We start from the raw sequence: 6186 nt of genomic DNA, 5'->3' as shown, positions 1-6186 counted from the left end.
CTTCGGACTATTTGTTTTTGTATTATTTGCAATATATTAACAATTTTTTAAAGATTGACTTGTTCTGGGAATTTATAAATCATTTTTTTGAGAAAATATGTAAATAAATACGTACAAGGCTTGTTTGCATTAACGAAGGATGCTCGAATATTGCTTACAACCCAGAGCACAAGGACAACCGATTTGCATATTTGGTTGGCCAGTCAGGGTTGAATCTTACTAGTCATTCCTCAAGCAATCAAATCTTGAACCCGGAAAGCACTTGATGGCAAATACAAGGCCTTCGCCTGGCAGCCAGTTCGTCAGACAAAGGCTCTCCGCTCCAGCGCGGTCCTGTTTTGTGCCACCCCAAGTCGGGCTTAGTACTCCACTCGGCAATTAAGGCTGTCCCGGCTCGTTTATTAAACATATATTTTCCATTTAATTAACTTCCTTAAATGTTTAACATGTTTTTTTACATAATTATTGCGCACTGCCTCCGCACACCAGCAGCAGCCACAGCCACATCCACAACAAAAACAATGACAGCGAACTGAACTGGAGCTGAACCGAAACGGCAAATTATGTGGGTCACCCACCGCAGGCCAAATGTAAAGGAGATCGGGCGAGCGATGGACATAAAAGGCTAAACACATCCAACTGTACAGCCGCATAAAGATCACGATTAAATGAGTGCACAATTGGATCAAATTTGCGCCACAGTTGCGCCGCAACAACAAGACTACAAAATAAAGCTGGCCGGGCAAAAGCCCAACTCCCAGGCTCATAAAGGTGCAGGCTCCTCTTTGTCGTTGCTGCCGAGGCAGTAAAATTGAATGCGTGTGGGTTGCAATGTGACACATACTGTCATTATTACCAAGCAACAACCTCTAGCGGCCAACGGCAACATAATGACTAAGCGACTAAACGACAAACCGACAAATCGACAAAACGACGAAACACCAATGCGACCGGGCCAAGTCGGTCTCGTATTACCAACTGCAGTTTGGCGGCTCGTTACGGGAAAAGCCGCGCTTCGGGACTAAAAAAGAGCCAGGCCATTCGCAGGAGTATTTGGCCTAAGAAATTTATGCATTATGCAATGTCGTCGCTTTTTCAGGCTAATTTCTGTTTTCCTCTTTCCTTGTGGGCGATGGGGGTAGGCGAACGCAATTCGATAGCCTCATCAAGCAATTAACAGATCACGCAGATCTGGACAAGCTACACAATCGCATTTGGATAATTGGAAGGAGAGAGAAATGACACACGGGTAGGGCTCTAAGCTTAGAATAGTTATTGGCAAATTATTTATTTTCATTCTGACAAAAAATTACAAAAATATCTAGGTTTCGTCTAACGACATGCTCAATTTTTGATACCTCATTTAAAGATGCTTGAAACGGAAAGAAAATGGGTAAACTTATTGGCCGGGATATAAACACACTAGTAATCGACTACTTACTAAATTTAATTTTTTCAAAAATAAAGAAAAGCTAATTTTCAGATTGAAACTTTAAAAATTTACCAATCTCCAAGAAACTTTAAAGAAAACAGCATTATTATTTTTAAGCCACATACGTTTAATTTTTATACATTATTTTTTATTATTTAAATATTCATCTTATTGAGAAATTGTTTTCAATACCAGCATAATTTAATTTCATGTAACAATAGTCTATAGGCAATTTCTTGAATGTCTAAATTAAATTACAACTTTTATTCCCATTAGTTTTTTGCCTGGGTTTTGTAAGGCATTTCATGCATTCAGCTAACAACTTTTGAAAGCCTGGTCCTCTGGCACACAATGCCACCCAGGCTAGGCCAAACTAATTCAGAGTTATGCGAGGCGAGGCGAGGAGACACCAAATGTGTGTTTCTAATTTTTGCCAGTGAAAGCCAAGAAGGCAGTGACAGCGACAACAACTAAGGTAGCAGCAACATCAGCAACATCAGCAACGGCAGCAACAACAGCGAGAAACATTGCCACTGATTAGCCGGTAGCCTGGAATCCTGTTGCCCGTGGAAACCCGGCTCGCACCTTGGCAAATGGCAATAAATTTTGCACTTGAAATAAAAAGTAATGCCTGGAAATTGTAACATAAAGCAACTGTCACACATAAAACTATCAGACTGGCTTTCGGAGGGAGCCGAGTCGAGTTGAATCGGAATGCACAAGCACACAGCCAACTAACTGACTGACTGGCAACTGTCACTTTTGGCCAAGTTGCATGTCCACGGCAATTGCTACCATTTTCATTTTCATTTCGTTTTCGTGGCGTTGACAATTTTTCCTGCTCCCTGGCCGTACGATTTGCAGCATTTCAGCATCCAGCATCCAGCATATAACATTCAACATTCACCCATCGGGCGTCGGCTGCGTGGGCTGGAGCTTAGTGAAAATTGGCAAAAATATTTGGTCAAAATGTAAAAGTTATGGCCAAAGTTTGGTTTTTCTTCTCTTTTCGACCGCAACGGCTACGTCTGGCAAATGTTAATTTACGATTTCAATTTGGCGGCCGTTGCAAGAGCGGCACATAATTTATGCGCCTTAATTGAGCGGGTCGTAGACAAAAAAGGTGGTGCTTGATGGCCAGGGAGGGGGGTGTTGTGGTTGAGCGGGTGGTGCAGCAACTTGAACTTCACAAAAGTTATGACATGAAAGTCGGTTAGTCACGTCTGCTGTTGCCTGTTGCATGTTGCATTTGACACACATTCGAATCGACTTGCTGGTAGATGGAGATCGTGGATTGCAGTTTGTAGATGCAGATGGATGGATGGATGAATGGATGATGGAGGACGGAGGACGGTGGGCGGCTCAAGGTCACCAGGTGCCGCTTTCGAGCTCATTAACTCCACAAGCCGTCATGACGAGCAGCTTTCCGCTATTCCGTTCCAGCATAAACGAGCCAATTGAAACGAATTTAAGTTAGTTGGCTGCTAATTCAAGGGCATGCTGGCGCTGCTGCCGGAGTTGGCAGCAATTTATTTCAATTAGAAACTCATGAGGGTTCGACGCTCGCAGCTAAGTTACACTTTGTTACCCTATTGTGGGCGCGTGCACACAATCAAATGCACGCTGAGAAACAAATCACAGAGATTTGTGTATATTTTAAATCAGATTTCATCCCAAACTATTTTTTAATTTGGCTTATTATTATGATTAAAAAACAAACAGATGGATGTAGTAAATACGAAACGTAAGAAAAGAGACAGAAAATGCTTTTAAAGACCAACATATTTTTCCAAGCGTTTTGCTTAATAAATAGCTCATCATTTTGGGTTAACAAATTTTGACTGTAAGGTTTTCTGTATATAATTATTAAATATTTTATTATAAGCCCCTTCAGCTGTTAACTTATTTTCAAAAAATTGTATAAATAGCAGCTCTTCAACCGAATAGATTTTCTTCTTCTGAAATGTCCTCAGTATAAATATATTTTTCGTCTTTATTTTTTCACGGTGCACACAGTGTTAGGCAATGGAGCTCAATTTGAAATAAATGAGTTGTGCGCGTGCAATTCCGAGTGCGAGTGCAGAAGTTGGCAGTCATCATTGAGGCATTAAAGGCGGTTAGCCTGTTGGCTGATCAATAGGAGTTGCAGAGGGGTTGATGCAGGCGGCAAAGGCCACTGACCCGCGATGACTCAACCTGGACATGGACACATGGGAAGTTGTGACCCAACAACCGAACGGCAGAAGTGGCCACAACCTTCAAACAACTTTCCTAAAACCCAGCGATCCGAGTCCGAAAAATCGGCAACACCTTTCCCGCCTTTCGCTCTTGGCCACATTGCTGCAGGTTAGTCAGCCATATCGGCCACAAGCTGCAACTGGCCGCAACTAGCCGCCTTTCCAAAGTCGCTAAGGGAAAAACAAACTGGCAGGCAATCCTCGGCTAATAAGCCCGGCGAATGCCACCTATATGGATTGTGGATCTGGGATTTGGCTTTGGCCAGAGAGAGTGAGCGTAATGATGCAAATTTTGGCCAGGGCCAATGATGATTGTTATGATGCAATTGCCGTTGCCCAAATAACTGCAATTGCGCGGTCCTGCCACTGCCAAACAATAAAGACGCTTTCTGGCCCCTCTATTATGCTAACTCGATTTGGGCAAACAGTCCGCCAAATTATTGTTATTATGCGGAAATGGCCGAAAAAACAGCCGCGGAGATAGCAAACAATTTGAGGTGCTGGGCTGACGGGGGTGGGGGGAAAAGTATCAGACTTCAAGCGCTTACGAAATTGGGCGCAGAAAATTGGCAGCCGACAATCGCGCCATCGCATTCGCTCACTCACCAGACACATGCTTTTAATGGCATTTTTTTTGCGATTTTGTTGCCTTTTTCATAGCTCGTTCATAGCCGATACAAATCAATCATTATACTTGCCGGCAATGTAATTTGTACCCTTTGCTTGTTTTCACTTCCTATTAAATTATATTTGGCATTTAACGAAGCGAGGTGGGTGCACCACCACGGCAATTGACATCAATTACACGACAGGCGACTCCTGGAGCCATTCCCCCGGATTCGACGGGATTCGACGGGAGCAGCCCGAAGGAATGGCCCACAGGCTTCAAGCTCCCAAAAAAAAAAAAAAGGAGCGCCACTGACAGCTTTTTGGGCCGCATTTTGACGCACGTTGTACTAACAACAATGGCAATAGCAACAACTACGCCAAACTCTCCCAATCCCAACTGCAGATGCACCGAGAGAAAAAGCTTAACAAGAAATTTAAGAAATAATATATATATTTATTTTAAAACGATATACGTTTTCTCTTTAAATATTTATTTACTTAATTTAAAAATATTAAAGCAATTTACGAGATAATGCAATTTATATACATTTATTTTTTATTGATTACATTTTAAAAACGGCTTAAAACATTTATATCTTCGAACGACATAAGCTTTTCTTTAAACATTCACTTATTCACTTTAAAAATATTATAGCAAAGCTAAAAAGTGTAAGAATTGTATAGTTTTAATGTTAATGGTTAAAAATCTATAACACAATTGCTTTCAAGCAAGTTTAACGTTTTTTAAATACCTCGGAGGCGCACAATGTTATCAAACTAAAATCATTTGTGACTTAATGGTTAGAAATTTCGCCAAGTGCACAGACGCCAGCCTCCTCGAAGTGATTGAGTAATTTCGATTGTCTTGTGGCAGAAGTTTATCAAGCCGAATAATATTAACGACATGCCCCGGCTGCTGTTGGCCAAAAGAAAGGCAATGGCAAAGGCAAAGGCAAATAATGCCACAGCCGCACGTCATTTATGGGTGCAATGTGGTGGTTGCACTGGTGCAACCGGTGGTGCGGCGGTGTCCCTCCCAGTGGTGCTTGATAATTTTTCGGGTGTCGCTGGGGCAGCGTTTTTAATTATGTTGCCTCATGCGGCCGCGCAGAGCGAAAAGTGCATTAAAATCCGAATATATTAAGTTGAAAGTCCGGCGGGGACTTGAACTGTGGGCCAGCATAAAATAAATTGGTTTTTACTCGCCGATGGTTGCCAATCGCAGCAGCGAAGCAGGAAGACCAATGACCATGTGGCCGGTTTCCATCCATAAATCAAAGGAGATGCACAAAGCGAGTTCTAAAGCAAACAACAAAAAGTGTATTGATCGAGCTGAGGAAAGCTGATCCGTCTTATCGATGGATTCTTGCCGAAAACTGGCATTCCCTTTGACATATTTCCAGCGCGGACTTATCAGTGTAACTCAATATAGCGTCGTTTAATCAACATTCTTGGGTAATTTTTGTGGATTTTTGGGAATTTTCGCCCTTTGCGGCTTATGCAATTGAACAGGACTGGGGATCGATACATGCTGTGCACTTTTTCAACAACTGCATGGAGTTTTCGGCTATCGAATTTCGCTGGGCCCACATATACACACACCACAGGCCTTTTAAAGGCCCTTTAAAACCCATTAACCCGCTGCGACGCAAATTAATGAAGTTAAGTGACCGAAAGGGTTGCGGAGCAGTCAAGAGATTGAAAGATACAAAACGGAGACACGCTTAACAACAGTCGATGTCAGCGCAGTACTTGCAGATGGGCTGGTCAAATTATTAATTAAACCATTAATTTAATAAATTACTCTTGGATAAAGATTAAGCAATATACCCGGCACACGCATGACGCATTGCATAGAGCCTGCCAATGTGCGAAAATGCTGCAATTAGCATGAGGCGCTCGGGGCTG

The sequence above is a fragment of the Drosophila elegans genome, unplaced genomic scaffold, assembly GCF_018152505.1.
Source record: "Drosophila elegans isolate 14027-0461.03 unplaced genomic scaffold, ASM1815250v1 contig_476, whole genome shotgun sequence".
Taxonomy (NCBI): Eukaryota; Metazoa; Arthropoda; class Insecta; order Diptera; family Drosophilidae; genus Drosophila; species Drosophila elegans.
Note: the sequence above shows the minus strand (reverse complement) of the source record.